The sequence below is a fragment of the Halichoerus grypus genome, chromosome 10 (assembly GCF_964656455.1).
Source record: "Halichoerus grypus chromosome 10, mHalGry1.hap1.1, whole genome shotgun sequence".
In the NCBI taxonomy this organism is placed as follows: domain Eukaryota; kingdom Metazoa; phylum Chordata; class Mammalia; order Carnivora; family Phocidae; genus Halichoerus; species Halichoerus grypus.
In genome coordinates this window covers 133,768,038-133,783,807 of record NC_135721.1, presented here as the reverse complement: position 1 = coordinate 133,783,807, position 15,770 = coordinate 133,768,038, and the positions used below count along the sequence as shown (strand labels likewise).

At 57.5% G+C, this 15,770-nt stretch overlaps 1 protein-coding gene across 3 annotated transcripts in view; it reads left to right on the top strand.

Annotated features, from left to right (window-relative positions):
- The window catches only part of PMEPA1 (prostate transmembrane protein, androgen induced 1), a 55,562-nt gene that overhangs the window by 15,498 nt on the left and 24,294 nt on the right, over nt 1-15,770 (top strand). The window contains exon 1 of one of the 3 annotated variants that reach the window (XM_036094454.2): nt 14,668-15,142. The exons of the other annotated variants lie outside the window; for them this stretch is intronic. The gene's annotated coding sequence lies outside the window, so the exon portion shown is untranslated. Of the gene's footprint in view, nt 1-14,667; nt 15,143-15,770 lie in introns of those variants that run through there. 3 annotated transcript variants of the gene reach the window in all.

The following is a 15,770-nucleotide window of genomic DNA, read 5'->3' as shown; positions in this document are numbered from 1 at the left end:
TCTGGGGTAGGGGGACGCAGGGGGACGCAAGTGAAGCAAAGGGCCTAGGTGTGCCCCGGCTATGGGCCTCGCAGGGGTGCGTGGGCCGTCCACACTGCGTCACCCCTGCCGTCAGCGGGTCCCTGCTGGGAAAGGCTCTGGTGGCAGAGGCTTTGGGGAGAAGTTCTGCCGCCTGTCTGGCTTGGGGTTTGGCAGACCTTATGCTTTATTTCGACTATTTTCAAGACAGTTGGTGTGTGACAGGTGGTGGAGGGAGTTGTTTGAAGACCCCACAATGACACCACAGTCGAACCTCGTCACAGGGAGCAGAGTCCCTCCGGGGGACTGGTCTGGCTGGGGGAGGCAGGATCCTCCCCAAGGAGCTCCCGACTCAAGAGACTTTCCTGCGCCTGGAGCCCAGGCCTCAGATCCCGGGTCTGGGTCCGGGCCTGGGGACCAAGAGGAAAAGGCAAGGAGGCCATCCCTCACCCCCCCGGCCTCAGCGGCAGGGCACTTGCCCCCTTGCCCTCTCGTTGCTCATCCCAGGGCCGGCCTCCTACCTGACTACCTGTCTAGGAATTTTTATTGCAACCCACAGGGGCATTGCAGCTTGGCTGGAATGTGAAAGGTCCTGGCCGCACGGGTGGGAATGCAGAGGCGGAGGCCCCTGGCCTGCTCACAGGCTCAGTGCGCACGGTGTGCTTCTGTTGCTTCGGGGCCTGTCTGGGCTTTGTGCTGTCTCTTTGTGCCGTCATTCTGCCTAAGGTTGATCCCGGTCCGATTTGACCACTTCCCCAGCAGGGACTGGAAGTATGAAAGCCAGGAAAGTAGTCCTAAGAGTAAAACAAGTCCTGGGCAGCCCCTCTGTGCCCATAAGCACATTGCCCAGCACTGTCCCTGTGCCATGGAATCCTCCCAGCCCCCTGGCAACAGTTCCTATCATTAGACCCATTGCGCAGATGGACACACTGAGGTTTAGAGGTTTAGAGGGCGCTTGCCGTAGGTCCCATGACTGGTGAGTGGCAGAGCCAGGACCCGAACCCCAGCAGCCTGGCTCCCATGCCCATGAATTTAGCTGTGGGCTGCGGGCTCCGCCAAGGGATCGTCATGGCCCCTTACGGATCTGAAGAGCCTTGCCAGTCACTGGGAGAGATGGTAGCTCATGGCTCCTAGAGTTCTGCCTTTCCTCTCCACCTTGAAGAGTGTCCGGGTGAGGCCTGGAGCTCCAGGTTGACTCTGGCCGCTCTATGCCGCCCTGCCTGTGGGTGCCAAGCCAGCAGCGCCACCCGGCATGGGAGAGGCCACTCTGCCTCTCCTCCGTCTGGCAGCCTCGGCCCTCCAGGAGTCCGTCCTGGGGCCAAGAGTGGCCTTGGCGTTGCCCGTCCTCCACTGGCTGTAGGCCAGGTACAGGCTCCTCTGAGCAGAGGAGGGGTCTTCTGGAGGACCAGGCTCGGGGACACTGGGCACCAGGGACGCTGAGGTTGGGGGCTCCGCCCCTCTTTCCTGGCCATCTGTGGTTTCCTGCCTCTGGCCCTGACAGCCCCATTATCTACCCCTGCACCCCACGATTTCACAGGTACACCCCGATGCTTGCAGCCTGGTGAGGTGCTCGAAAAGGCCAGACCCAGTGTGTCTGGAGTGAGTGGGCACTGAGGACCCAGACACAAGGAGGGGAAGGCGGCAGGGCCCGCTGTGGAGCCAGACGGCCTGGACCCGCACGACTAGGGGAGTGTCCCTGGGGTTGCTGCCCTGCTCGGAGCCTCTGTTTCCTCATCTGTAAAATGGGGATCCTAGGAGTCAGTCACTTCATAGGATCATAGTGGGGATCAAATGAGGAATATGTGCTTAGCTCAGTGCTCCGTGCCTTGTAAATGCTCAAGAATTGTAGCGTGTTCTGTTATTAAGTCGTCGTCCCGCGGGCAGCTCCTTCACCCTTGCCACAACCTGCCCAGAGACCCTTTGTGACTCAGCCCTGCGTCACGGCCCCTCCCCTTTCAGAGCCGGCTCGGGGACCCCAGCCCAGCCCCCTGCCGAAGGCACCTCCATGCATGTGCTAATGAGGAAGAAGTGCCAGAACTTGGGGCCGGGTGTGTCATCTGTAATTCTGTGCTCGTGAAGGAACCTTTCTGGTGGGTAATTTCCCTCAATATTTTACTCTTTCATTCATGCACATTCATTCAACACATTTATTGAGTACCTACTATGTGTCAGGCCGAATGTTCTGGAAGTACACAGCCACGAAAGAAAAAGACAAACTCGAGTATGGCTGACAGAAAATCAGCAAGAAAACCAATGATTGCACAGCACAGCTTGTTGGAAGTCTTGCAGGACACATCGAGGGGCAGAGGTGGGCCCAGTGCAGTGGGACCGTTTTTCTCTCTTGATCCTGCTTTTCCATCAACCCTGTAAATTGGTGGGGGGTAGGCAGCGGTGGGGGGGCAGACCTGGGTCCCCTGCTGTGGATGCATCCTAATTTATCGGGTGCAGTGGTTCCCTTACATATGGAACCGAAAAGGAGAGGTTTCCCGACTTTCCTCCTGGGGTGCTGATCCAGAAACGTAGAGTGGGCCAGGAACCTGCATTTTTGCAATTTTCTTCTAGGAGATACAGATTCAGGAACGTGGGTCCTAGATCTTAATCAGCTGGAGCAGGAGCAGATACTGTGAGTTCTGCTGGGCGGGGGCATCCTTGAGACTTTGGTTCCCTCTCTGGGTGCTTCCCAGGACAGATTCCAAGCAGGGGATCACGGGCCTAACCCTCATGCCTGCTTCTGGCTCCTGCCGCGTATTTCCAGCCAGGACCCCCGAGGATGCCCGAGCAAGGCGCACCACCCCGCCAGGGAGAATGAGCAGGTCTCCTTTTGTGTTGCGGTGAATATAGCACAGTTCTTCTGATGGTAAAAGGTGATAGGTGCTCCTTATTTAACAAAAATTCCAAGAATTTGATAAATGACCAAGACACAAGTCAAGATGCCTGTAATCCCATCACATGAAGACGGGCTTATTCTCCTGAAAGTACTCTGCAGGCGTGTCTCCGGGCATTTGCAATGAAGGCTGATAAAGAGCTGGTAGCAATGGCTGGGGAGAAAGGTGCAGGCCCCCCCACCGCCAGCAATTTTGGGAGGGGGAAGGACGGGGGGACCTCCTGCCCCTCCTCTGGCACAGCCCGGGCGGCCCAGACATTGAGCCTGTGCTTCTGCCACTCAGAGCCTCGAGCTCCTTGTCTGTCAAATGGGCTGATGCCCACAGTTTCTGTCCCAGAGGCAAGGGGAGGAGCGCATAGGTGTTAGGAGAGGCTTGGCCAGCACCGGGCACATAGTAAGGGCCCGGTAAACCTCAACCACTGTGGGTGCACGGCCTCACGCCCCCGGGCCGCATGGCAGCACCAGCAGTGCTGTTTGGGTCTATCTGATCCCTCAAACTCCCAGGTCAGACCTTCATTCAAAACCAGAGGCTTCTGCTCGTAAGATAATCCTGAAAAACCACAGATCTGATTCGAGCCTCGCTTTATATTATACAGCCGGGGGGGGTCCCTGAGACCCAGAGACAGTGAATAGGGGACTGGGGTCACACAGCCAGCAGCCATGGCCTAAGTGTCCAGGAAAGGGTCCCCTCCCCCGCTTGGAGCAAGGCCTTCCAGACTCAGGAAGACCCTAGGGTCCCTCGTCACCACAGCCCAGAACACACATGAAGTTTCTAAACTGGCCATCCTGGTAAATGGCTTGTATTTATGGCTGCCGCCCGGTTTCAGGCACTGTTCTGAGGGCTTCCCGTGGATTTGTTCCTTCAGTGATGAGCCGAGGGATTCCCCATTTTTCATGTGGAGACAGCGCATCCACCCTTGGCAGCGACCCAGGCCGGATTCCCGGGGCAGAGTTCTGGCCACCTCGTTTTTCCAGGAGGGACAGGCGGTGCGTGGGACCGGAGAGGCGGGCCCGGCTAGAGCCCCCTCTCGTCGCCCCCGTGCCCCGACCTTTCCGCCTGGGAGGCCAGGCCTCCGTCCCGGTCATACAATGCCCCCTTCTCACGTTCAGACTGGCCGTCTAGACGCTCACGCTCCCTTTTGTTCTGCAGGGTCAGGGGGGTGGAGAGCGGCCCCAGAGAGTGGGGTTTGGGCCGAGGCTGGAAGAAGTCTTCCCCAAACGAAGAAGGGGGTGGGAGTGAGTTTCAAAGGAGGCGGCCTGCTGTCCCCGCCTGCCCGTCGAGTGACCAGCCCTACCAGCCGAGCACGCACCGATTCATAAGGACGGAGGCAGCTCCCGACAAACGCCCTGTGAAACCCAATCAGGTTGGCGCCCCCTCAGGCCTGCGCGCCCAGAGCTGCTTAGCGGACATTGTCTAAATAAAACCCCACAGCCTGTGCCAGTCGGGTCTGCGCCAGGCAGCCAGCGGGAGCCCAAGGGCCAGAGGCCGTGCTCAGCCAGGCCTGAGCCCAAGAAACTGTGGGAAGAGATGACGCTGAGCCACGTCCCCCGGCCTCCACCCACTTCGGGGAGGTCTGGGTGCTTCATAAAGGGCAGGGCAGACAGAAACATCCCTGCGCTGTGACCCTCGAAGCCATCTCGTCGGAAGCTCAGGGCAACGCTGGGAGCTGGTGCTGGCCAAGCAGAGACACACAATTTCCAGTTTGATACTCTGCTTCCAGACCCATTCTTGACTGGCAAGGTCTGTGACCTCAGAGTCTCATCTGTAAAATGGGGCCACAGGTGACCGCAGGCATTCCTCACAGGGCAAACCAGTGTGGGGTTTTCGTGGGATAATCCGAGTTCTCTGCCTGGTACGGAGTGAATGCCATCACTCTTGATGTTGACTGTGATATTGTTCACTCTTGGGATGGGGGGGACATGCAGGCGCCCCATCTCCTGGTGAATTCCGAGCTTGTAGAGAGCATGGCAGAGGCCACTGAGGGTGGACTGACGGCGGGGGCAGCCGGGGAAGCCTGTGGCTGGGGTGGGAGCGCATGCCCAGGATGGGGCTTGTGTGATGGAGTGCATCACTTGCCTCTTTGAATGGCCTGTTCCCACCAGAAGGCCCCTCCCAGCTCTGTGCTGGTGGGGAGAAGCCCTCAGAATTGGGGTGGCGTGTGGCGCTCATCACCCGCTCAGGCCACGGTACCTGTTGGCGCATCCACGGGGAAGGAGAAGCAGGAGAGCTGCTCTAAGGAGCCGTTCGTGAGCCCCTGTGGGTTTGAGAGGAGTTTGGGGAAAGCATAAGGGTCGAGAAGGGCAGGCAGCGTAGGGGCTCCGTGGGAGCAAAGGTGCTGAGAGGCGCTGGACACTCTGGTGGCTGTTTGCGGTGACCCCTGGTGCCCAACCCCTCCTGTGCTATCCCGACGGCCCCGATCCGGCCCTGCAGGACTTGTCTCATTCCCATTCAGGCCAGGGACTCTCCACGATATGTTGGGGGAAGAGTCGGCAAAAACGTCTCATGTGCTGGCTTGGCCGACATCGGGGTGGCTGGGCTCTGGGGGCGTGGGGTCACTGATTCCTGTCTGCCCTGGTTACAGGTGAGAGTGAAGGCGGGGGGGTGGGGGGAGGAGTCACACGTGCGGGAAGGAACTGGGTTCTTTCTAGTCCTGACCGGGTTGCCCGAGCGAGTCTCGGCCCTGCCTGGACTCAGGGACCGTGAGGACCTCTGTCTCCCGACGCTCCGCCTGAACCCCCTTGGCCGACGAGAACACTGCTCTGACTCCCCGAGTCCGATCCCCAGCGGCGCGGACATCTTCCAGCACCTCACTCCGCGTGTCCGGGTGAAACCAGAGGTTCTGCCCACAGACGGGGAGCCGTGGGCCGTTCCCCGTGGGAGGAGCGGAGATTAGCATCAGCCTTTTATTAAAAATGAGCGTGTGGAAGGGGGAACACATAGCCTGTAATACCCTTTATGTGAGCAGTTTTCGGTCGCTGTAACCCCCTGGGGAGGTCCCAGTGGGCTGGCGTAGACAGCTTTTCTGGGTAGGAATCCTCGTCTTAACAGGAATTTGTTGGGGGAGTTTGCCGTGTTCCCAGCGCTGAGCTCCGCTCGGAGCGTTGTGGGCTCTTCTTCCCTCAGAGCGAGGCGGCCCCCACTTCCCCACCTCCCGGGCGCAGAGGCCCGCAGGACCTGGGCCAGCGGTGAGTCGCGGGAGGGCATTAAATGCTCATGACAGCCCTTCAGGGCTGGTGGGTGGCCGGGACCTGTTTCACGGTCGGGGAAACTGAGGCCCAGGCCCTACAGCCTGCCGGGGCCACAGCTGGAGTTTGGTCTGTGTCTGCCTGGCTCCGGCGTCTGGACTCCACCACATTGAGGGCGGGAGGGAGGGACACAGGAAGGGAGGGCAGGCGAGTCTCAGAATAGCAGCTGCCTCCGGTGGGGACAGACATAGAGAGGAAGCGGCCCTTTGGCCGGCACCCCGGCAGGGAAGGCAGCGAAGGTAGCGAAGGTTGGCAGAAAGAAGGACCCCGTTGGGCACCTGGTGGGCATCGAGCTTTGCTCCAGAAGCTGGCGATCCTGAACGGAAGAGACCAGAGGCCCACATCTAGGGGACCCAGCCCCATCGGGCCGCCCCAGGTTGTAGGCTGGCCAGGCGGTCTGCCCATGCCCTGTGCTTGGCCCACCACCGGCTCTGGGGTGCGGTTCCTCCTCCCTTTGACCTGGCCTGGCTGGGGAGAGGCACAGCCCCTGCTTTCGGATATGTTAGGGTCACAGTGAGCGCGCCCCAGGGATGCACCCTGAGGCCAGCCCACCCCTGACCTTGTCCTTTCCTGGGAAGGGAGGAGCATGGCCCCATTTTGCAGCAGCGCTTTATAAAAGCAGGGGCAAGAGCCTCCCGTAAAACCCGAAGGGGGGCGTGACACCAGATTCCCGCCCTCCTGTATATTCTGGGGCCCCCCAGAGGCAGGAGCACACCAGTTCTGGCCCCCACCCATGCATTTTCATTTAACCCTTTGCCACCCCTCGGAGGTGAACAGCACTGCACAGGAAACGCCCACACTAGGTGTCGGGAACTTGCTGGCGGTCAGCTCCTCGGAACAAGAGCGAGAATGATTTGCCGGCCGGCCACGTACAGCCCCGGAGCAGCCTGGAGTGTGGCCCAGTCAGAGAGGACCCGCTCTCTGCTTGTCCACAGCAGCCAGCCCCCGTGCGCTCCCCCCACCCGGCCCCGTCCACCGGCAGACCCCAAACCAGACCGATAACTTAGCATTTTCATTTAAGTCCATCTGACAAATCGTTTTAGACGGAGAAAGCAGCACTGCATCTTTAACTGGCTACTTTGTCAGCGCGTCTCTGGGCGCTGTAAAAAGTCCTTTGTTATCTGTGTCTAGACAGCACGCCAGCAGGATATTTGGTCTGCGTGAGGGAGAGAGATCTGACAAGGTTGAATTCATTTACCGGCTTATTTAAAGCAGAATTTCAAAACACTTGCTCATAAACTGTTTTCGGCCCGGACTGCCCCAGCCTCCCCCTGGCCCACACTGGCTTTTCTTGTTTTATATCATTTTTTCGCCTGTTTGGGCAGTTCGCGCGGGTTGCAGCCGGAGCCCCGGCCAGGAGGAGATGCTGGGTGACCGCGGCGTGCAGCTTTTTTTTTTTTTTCTTTCTTTAATTGTCCTCTTTATGTCTAGACGCCCTGCAGATGGACGTTCGCGGGGAAATGGCTTTTCCCTCTGGTTACGGGACACTGAGTGGGAAGGTTGCCGCCGCCACCCCCTCTAGCCCTTGGACCGCCCGCCGCCTTCCCCAAACTTCTCTGGGGCGATTCTCTTCCCTGCCTGAAATGAAGGCACTTTGCCTCCCGGCAGTGTCTTTGTGTTTATAACACATTTCCTTGACTGTGCTAATTTTATACCGTCACCAACAAAAAGAGAGAAAGTGACATTCCCAGCGTCATCCCCTATGCGGGTGGGCAGAAGCCCCCTGCACCCCTTCCCGCAACTTTCTCCACTTCTTACCACTTTTGCATTTTTTCCTTTTTCTTTTTTTTGGGGGGGTGGCACCCATAGGCAAAATAAAACACCAGAGGTTGGCTTTTGAAGGATGGAAATATCAGGGCACCTTGAGTGGGTCCGACGTTGTAGTTACACCAAACAGATGCATTAATTAACCTCGTTGCCATAGCGACTAGGTGATTGTTGTGGGGTGGAAAGGGGGCAGGCAGTGGGGGCGCAGGCCCTGCCCCCCCCACCCCCCAGCCACCCATTGCCATCCCTGCAGGAACCGAACCTGCAAATGGCATCGTCCTGCCCGCCACCGGGAAAGTGGGCCACTTTGGGCTTTCTCCCGACTCTGTGATGTGTGGGGGAGGCTCCTCCACTCCCCCCCTGGAGGCGGTCACAAAGCCAGTGGGTTTAGGAAATCAAGTTGAGTTATAGTCCAGTTATATGTTAGGGTCACTGGGAGGGGGCAGACACCAGAGCTCCCTTCTGAAGTAGGGGCTGCAGGATGGACAGGCAGAGAGACGTCGTGCCCTCCCCCCCCACCCCGCCAGCAGACCCCCCCGCAACCCCCTGCAAACTATTGTCATTGCTGTTGACCCGGCTGCCAAGCCATAAATTTCCACCCTCCGCCCAGCAGTCATCAATCTGCCTCGGGGTTTTACATGGTAGGGGGCACAAAAGGTGGGGAGAGGGTTGGGGGCGGGCAGCCGACCAGATGTCTCCTGGGATCCCGGAACTGCATCTCATTTCTGCCAGGCCAAGCAAATCCAGGGTATCAGTCTGCTTCTTTGGGGGTGGTGGGGGGTGGGGATTGGGCATTTCATCTGCAGGAGAGAGGGCATGGAGAAAATATGTCTCAACGCGCTGGGCTTCTTGGCCCGATCCTTTTATTTCTTTTATATCCCCTCCCCAAACAGAACCCACAAGCAGGAGCGGTGTCTTACGCTGCTTATTCCCATCATCCCCGCATGGGTCTGTTCCTATTACCGGCTTTGTTTGGGCAGCTAAACAATGAGCTGCAGTGAGAGACCGCGAGCTGTGGGGCTCTTCATCGGTTTCGCCTGAAAACCTGTAATGCCCTTCCCCCTGGAAGGCAGCGGTCGGGTGGCTGAGTGTGTCATGTTTTGAGTTACACTGTCACTGAGGTTGTCTTCCATTTCCCCAGTACCATAATGTCCACCTTTAAGGAGAAAATTCCAAATTGAAGAAGAGGGGGCCTTTCTTTAAGAGAGAGAGAGACCAGAACAGCATCACCAAGTTTGTCATGCATGCAGACACACTGTTGGCCCCGCTCCCTCCCTGAGGTGCCTCCGCGAGAAAGGGCCTTAAGAAGGATGGGCTCTTCAGGATCCCATCCGCGGGCTGGCAGACACGTCTGCACTGGAATTGGGTCTGTCTTGGAGTAATTAAAGGAAAATGATTATATTAACCCAGTCACCAAGCCAGCATGGCATAGAGAGATGAGTGGTACCAGCATTGATAATCCCCTCCAAAAACTGTCCTTTCTCAGCACATTAGGAATGCGCTCTTGGCTTGAGTTTTGGGGGTGGGGGTTGTTTTTTTTGCTTTGCTTTTTTAAATAATTGATCATGTCTCCCAGTCTTTTTTAAAAGAACAGCAGAAGATCCCGTTAATAAGAGCGGCTTCAGCGTGTGCAGGGAGACGTGAGCCTTGCAAAAGCCCCGCGAAAGCATGTGCGTGGATGCCCCAGGAGCCCGCGGCTTGAGAGATGAGATTTTAAAGTCTACTTTTCAGAGCTCAAATCTGGGAGGCCTGGCCTTATTCTTCCCTTCTCAGAAGAGTTAGGGAGGCCGGGGTTTCAAGGCGGCCTTGGTGTGCTGCCTCATTTAGGAGGCGAATTGCTGCTCATTTGTCAGGCAAAACAGATGTGGCGGGGAGACAACATCTATTTTCATAATTCGAAACAAATCTGGTGAGCCGCCTTCCTTTTCAGTGGGGCCCGCTCATGCAGAAAGCCCTACTCCCGGCAGCATTTAGCAGAAATATTTATAGCTCGTCAGTTGAACTTTGTTTCCTCCGGGATGAGCTCGTTTCTGCTGGCGGCTGGGACTGGGACCATGGGCTCTCCATGGGTAGTAGGTGCCCTTGCAGGGATTTGTGGGTTTTGTTTTTGTTTTAATTTTAAAAAGGGAGGAGTAGGTCCCAGCCGGTCAGAGCTTCACCTCATCAGTGGGTCCTCTCGTCTTCTGAGTGTGGGGGCTGTCGGCTGAGGGGCTCTGTTTCCCATCATTTGTCAGGGGGGCAGTTGGTCGCTGGACTTGGAGGGACCCCCCCCCTCAGGCAAGCGGCTGGTTCCTCCAACCTCTGGGAAGACCTAGGACCTGGGACCTTCCATAGTCGGTGGGGAGCTTATGCTTTGGTTTGCAAGGGAATTCGGGGGTCATTCCCCCCCCATTTTACGGATGAGAACACTGAGGCTCGGAGAGCTGCAGCTTCCCCGAAGCCATGCGGTGAATTGATGGCGGAGGTGGTCCCCTGCTTGGAGGCAGGGTCCAGAAATGACTCGGACTATGCAGATTCTGCTCGAGCTTTCATCCCTGAGCACAGCTGTTGTAACCTCCAGCTAAAGGTCGCTGCATAAACAGGAATATGCAGGTTATATTGGGACAGAGGGCAGGCCCCGGTGTGGGGAAGAGGCCGTTACCCGTTCATCCATTAGATAGTGGAGCTCCTTTGTGACTGGAGAAGCTGGGGGTGGGCGGAGATGCTTGCCCTCATGGAGCTCGGGCTCTAGTGGGGAGAGGACAGAAGACGTGGTTTCAGATGCTGGTGGTGCCAGGGAGGAGGAGAAATGGGGGCCCGTCAGCATGACTGGGGGGGTGGTGGATGCAATGCAGGGGGTCGTGGTTCCAAAGGCTCTCGGAGGCTGACACGTACCTAGGACTTGAGGGGTGGGGTGCAAACAGTGGGAAGCTCTGGGGCGGAGGATCTCGGAGAGGGGAGTTGAGGGGGGCGCAGCTCGGCTGGCTGTGGTACCTGGAGGAGGTGCTGCCCAGACTTCAGTCCCCTCGTCTGTAAAACAACAGTTGATTTAACAGTGTGGAAGTTTCTGGGACAGCCACAGATGATAGAGTTATGCAAGATGCAACCATTGGGGAACTGGGTACAGGGTGTTTGGAGATCTTCCTATTCAATTTCTTACAACTTATGTAAATCTGCAGTTATCTGAGAATAAAACTCCTTAAAAAAGAGAAAGTGAAAGGTCTGGGAGGACCCTTTGGCTTCTCGTTACTGGGACCACCCTTGTCATCGTCACTCAGGACAGGAAAACCTTGGATCGCTTCTCTCTCATTGCCACCTGCAGATTGTACGAGTGGGGTCTGGGGGCTCAGGGCGGTTTGCACACGACCCTTTATTGCCCAGGCAAGAAAGAGGCCCAGGCCGGGGGGCAGGGGTCCCTCGGGGTCTGGGGCAGGTCGCTGGTTTGGAGGGTATGGGGGATCCGGCAGTGAAGATTGCCCCACGGTCAGAGCGTTGCCATTCGGGGGCTCATCGGGGACCGCTGCAGCTCTCCCCGGAGACTGAGGCACTTGGTCCCTTGGAGGCCGCTGAGTTTGCAGCCTCCTGTGTATTTGGGTGAACGGGCTCCTGGATAGTGACCGCCCTGTGCACCGAAGGCAGCAGCTGGGGGTTTTCTTACAGGTGGACCCTCCCATTTCGGAAACCCTCTCCCCCTCCTTTCTCACTGATTGGAACCCCACAGATGGTTAGTTTTCTTCTCCTTCCTCCGGGGCGGGGGGGGGGGGGGGCTGCTGTTCCTCCTTGCTCAATCGTACTCTTTTCATAAGCATTCATGAAGCGCCAACTGTGTGCTTGGCTCAGGTGCCACTTCAGTGATCAGGCTCGCTGCGGCAGCTCCAGCCCGCGGAAAGGTCCAGTCAGTGCCTTTCCCCAAATTCCGTGCTTTCAGATCCAGTTTTTAGACTGGGTTGGTTTACTGTTCTCCAAACCAATCACGTGTGATTGAAGTCTTTGTCGCTGTCTAGACTGGGGCCGAATTCGGAATCTCTTGGTGCCTGACGGTGCTTGTCGAGCGGGTCCTGTGCACCGGGCACTGTGCTTTTGGGATCCCCTGCTGCCCCAGTTAGTCTCAGCACTGTTGACATTTGGGCAGGATCATTCTGTCCTGTAGGGTGTCCTGGGCACCATGGCTGTTTGGCAGCATCCCTGGCCCCTCGAGCTGCTAGATGCCAGTAGCATCCCTCTCCCAGTTGGGACAAGCGCAGATGTCTCAGGGCCTGCCCTTGAGGTCGCCGAGCGAGTGTGGGCAGGCCTGGTGTCTCTTCGTCTGTCAGATCCAGGTGGTGACAGGACTCCCCACTGTGGCTGGTTGGGAGCCTTGGGTGATAGAACGCACAGAAAGCTCTTCGCGGAGCCTGGCAAAGCCGCGGCAGCTGAAACTCTCCCCGCCGGTGTGTCTGATGGGCACAAGTCCCTCTGTCCACTCATCCCACCAAGTTCCTGGGGCATAAGGGGGGCGTGAGCCAGGCTCCACACTGCTTGCTAGAACCCCTTGTGAAGACGGGCAGGCCCCTGGCGCTCACCCTCGGCGGGGGGGGGGGGGTGCTTCCAGCTGACCCTGCGCAGGTTCACCAGCGAGGCCGGCCCACGCCCAGGAGACCAGGAGGCTGGCCCCTGCCCCCGGCTTTGCCAGGGTAGCTCTTTCTCCTCTCTGGATCGTCTTTTTGCGTGTGACCTGTGTTGGGGGTTTCCAAGCTGCTGCCTCCCCCAGAGACTGCTTTGGGGGTCTCTAAACCACTCAAGGTGCCAGGCGTCCACCCTCTTCCTCTCTCTTACACCATACTCAGTTAAATATTAGGCTCCAGTGGTTGCTTTTGCATCCGGGACTTCAGCTCAGAGTTTGCTTGAACAAGCAACTCATCCGCTAAAGGAGGGAAAGCCTGACCGAGATTGGTCGATCCAAAGCAGGGTGCTTGTAAGAAATACGGAATCCTGCAGGTCGGGGACCTACCCCTGAAAGATGCTGATTCAGTCTGGTGGACGTGGGGGCGTGGGGCTCAGTGGGCCGCGTTCGCAGAGCTTCGCCACCGCTCTGATGGGTGGCCTTGTTGGGAACATCACACTGGACAGTGGTACCTGAATCATCTTCAAACATTTTCTGTGCTGCGTCTGCTCAGATCGGCGCCCACAGCCACTGCCCGGGAGTCTCGTGTACGTCTGCCAGGCCCCCAGCAGCTAACACCTCATCACAGCCACAGCCCATCTGTCTGTCTTGCCCTTGAATGTGACACACGTTCCTACCTCAGGGCATTTGCACTGGTCGTTCGTTCAGCCAGGTGTGTCCTTCCCCCGGCGCTCCTCACCTGTCAGGTCTCAGGGAGGTCATCGCGGCACCCCGTCCAAGGGACCGTCCTTCCCTCGCACTGCGCTCACCACCCTCTCGTGTTCTCTCCTAGCGCTGGGAGCGGTTGCTGCTCGTTTGCACGTTTGCTCGCCCAGCCTTGCTCCCCCCCCAGGCGGCGTGAGCCCCGGGGGGCCAGACGTTTGCTGACGTGGCCCCAGATGTGGGGGGAGCAGCGTTCCTGGCACACCAGATCCAGCTCAGTCCAGGTTTCCCGAGCAGACGGGGGAGCGGTCTTTGAAAGGAGGACACTCAGATGTCTTCAGAGATGCCCACGGGTTGGAAGGTCCCTGCAGCTCCTGCCCCTTCTGGGCCTGAGGGGCCCCTGGCAGCAGTCACTGTCGCGGGCCACACTTGGACACTTTACATCGGGGAGGCGGGGACCCGTTGCGACATTGTCTGGGGGCCATGTGACTGTACTGGGGGTGCAGTGATATTTTACGTTGGGGGAACCGGAGCTGCTCTCCCTCCCCTTGGGAAAGAAGCTGGAGGATCTTGGCCCTTTGCTAGGGGGAAGCCGCTCGCAGCCGGTGCTTAGAGGTTACTTAAATTCTTCTTTCTTCGTTTCTAAATTTTAAATGGCATGTTTAGAATTTAATCTTCAAACCTGGGAGCCAGACCTGCAAGTTGAAAGATGACAGCCGAGAGATGGTTTCATTTGGCTGGCTGCAACAGCCAGATGGCAGATGCTGTGAGCGGGAGACGGGAGGGAGGCCGGGAGAGGGGAGGCGGCTTCTGTTTCGGCTCTTGCCCCCCCTCCGAGTCCCCCTCAATGCAGCAAAGCACCCTCCTAGGGCCAGGCCTGGGCTGCGTCCTGGGGATCCCTTGGGGCTGCCGGCCTTGCCCTCTGCCAGGGCGATGCTAGGGCCCCCAGGGACAAGGTCCCCCCCCCGTACTTTTCCCTTTTTTAAGAAAACTTTTTTGTTTTGTTACAATTGTGGGTTTGCAGCATTTGCAAGAAATAATCTAGAGAGAGCTTGTGTGCGCGGCACCCAGCTTTCCTCAGTGGTAATGACTTACGGAGCTATGGAACAGGATCACAGCCCGCAGATCGACATTTGCTACAACCCGTCGACCTCACTCACGTGTCCCCAGCTGACATGCGCTCATTTGAGCGAGTGTGTGTGTGCATACACATGTGCGTGTGTCTGCATGTGTTTCACTCTGTGCTGTTTTATCACACGTGTAGGTAAGTGTGAGCCTGCCACTGTCCAGACACCACAGTTCCATCACGAGGACCCCCTCATTCCGCCCTTGGAGGCCACACCCGCCTCCCACCTGTTCCCTCTCTAACCGCTGGTGGCAACCTCTCATCTGTTCGTCTCTATAATTTTGTGATTTTGAAAATGTTACAGAAACAGAACCATACAGTGTGCGACCTTTCTTCGCTCAGGTAGTTCTCTGAAGATCCATCCAGGTTGTTTTGTGGATCAACAGTTCGCTCCTTTTCTTGGCAAATAGCGTCCTGCGAGGTGGATGCACCACAGTGAGTTTAAGCATTCACCTGTTGAAGAGCATCTGGGTTGCTTGCAGTTTGGGGCCGTTACAAACGCAGCTTCTGTGAACACTCACGCACAGGTCTTCGAGCGAATGCAAGTCTTCATTTCTCTGGGATCGAAGCCTGGGAGTGCAGCTGGGTCCTTGAGAGTTGCATTTAGTTTGTGAAAGGCCCTTCACTTTCTGTCAACACCCGTGTATCCTCTGGCCTCTGCGGAGAGATGTGAATCCTGCAAGAGGACCTTAGGCATGAATGCCTTCCTGCTGCAGGTAGTCACTGTGGGCCGTGCCCTGTGCCAGGCAGGGTGTTAACCACCAGGGATACTGCGAGGCCGGACCAGCAAGAGCCTTCTCATGGAGCTCCCTTGCTGGTGAGTTGAAATCAGCAGTCAGCAGGCAGGCATGTTCATAGAGGAGGTAATCACTCATGGTAGCCAACATGCACACAGCGCTTCTACATGCCACAGGCTTTCTGGGTACCTCACGGTCCTTGAACAGGCCAGTGTGGTGGGGCTGTCATTTGCCCCATGGTGCAGATAAAGAAACAGAGGCACAGAGAGTCAGAACGAGACAGAGGCCGGAAAATCCAGGCCCCGGTCAGTACACTGCGTTGCCCCTCGTGGCCCACACAGGCCATCACGGGATGCAGAGGGCAGAGGTGTGGTGTATTTGGGATGGGGCAACTGGGAAGCCTCCTCGACATGGTAACAGGGAAGGCCATGAAAAGATCCCAGGACAAAACCACATGTGCAAAGGTCCTGGGGTGGGAACAGGAAAGAGGCCTGTATGGCTGGAGTGTGGTGAACAAGGGAAGGAGGTGGGAGGTTGAGCAGGCCTCGTAGGGTTGTAATCTGAGCGTGAGTCAGTGATTCCATCGATATTTTTAAAAATTGCTCTGGCTGCTGGGTGCGGAATAGACTGGGGGAGGGGAGTCCATGTGCCATGGAGGAAGTAGGGATATGGGGAGGACACGTAGGCGAACCCTTTGGTCTTGAGGGA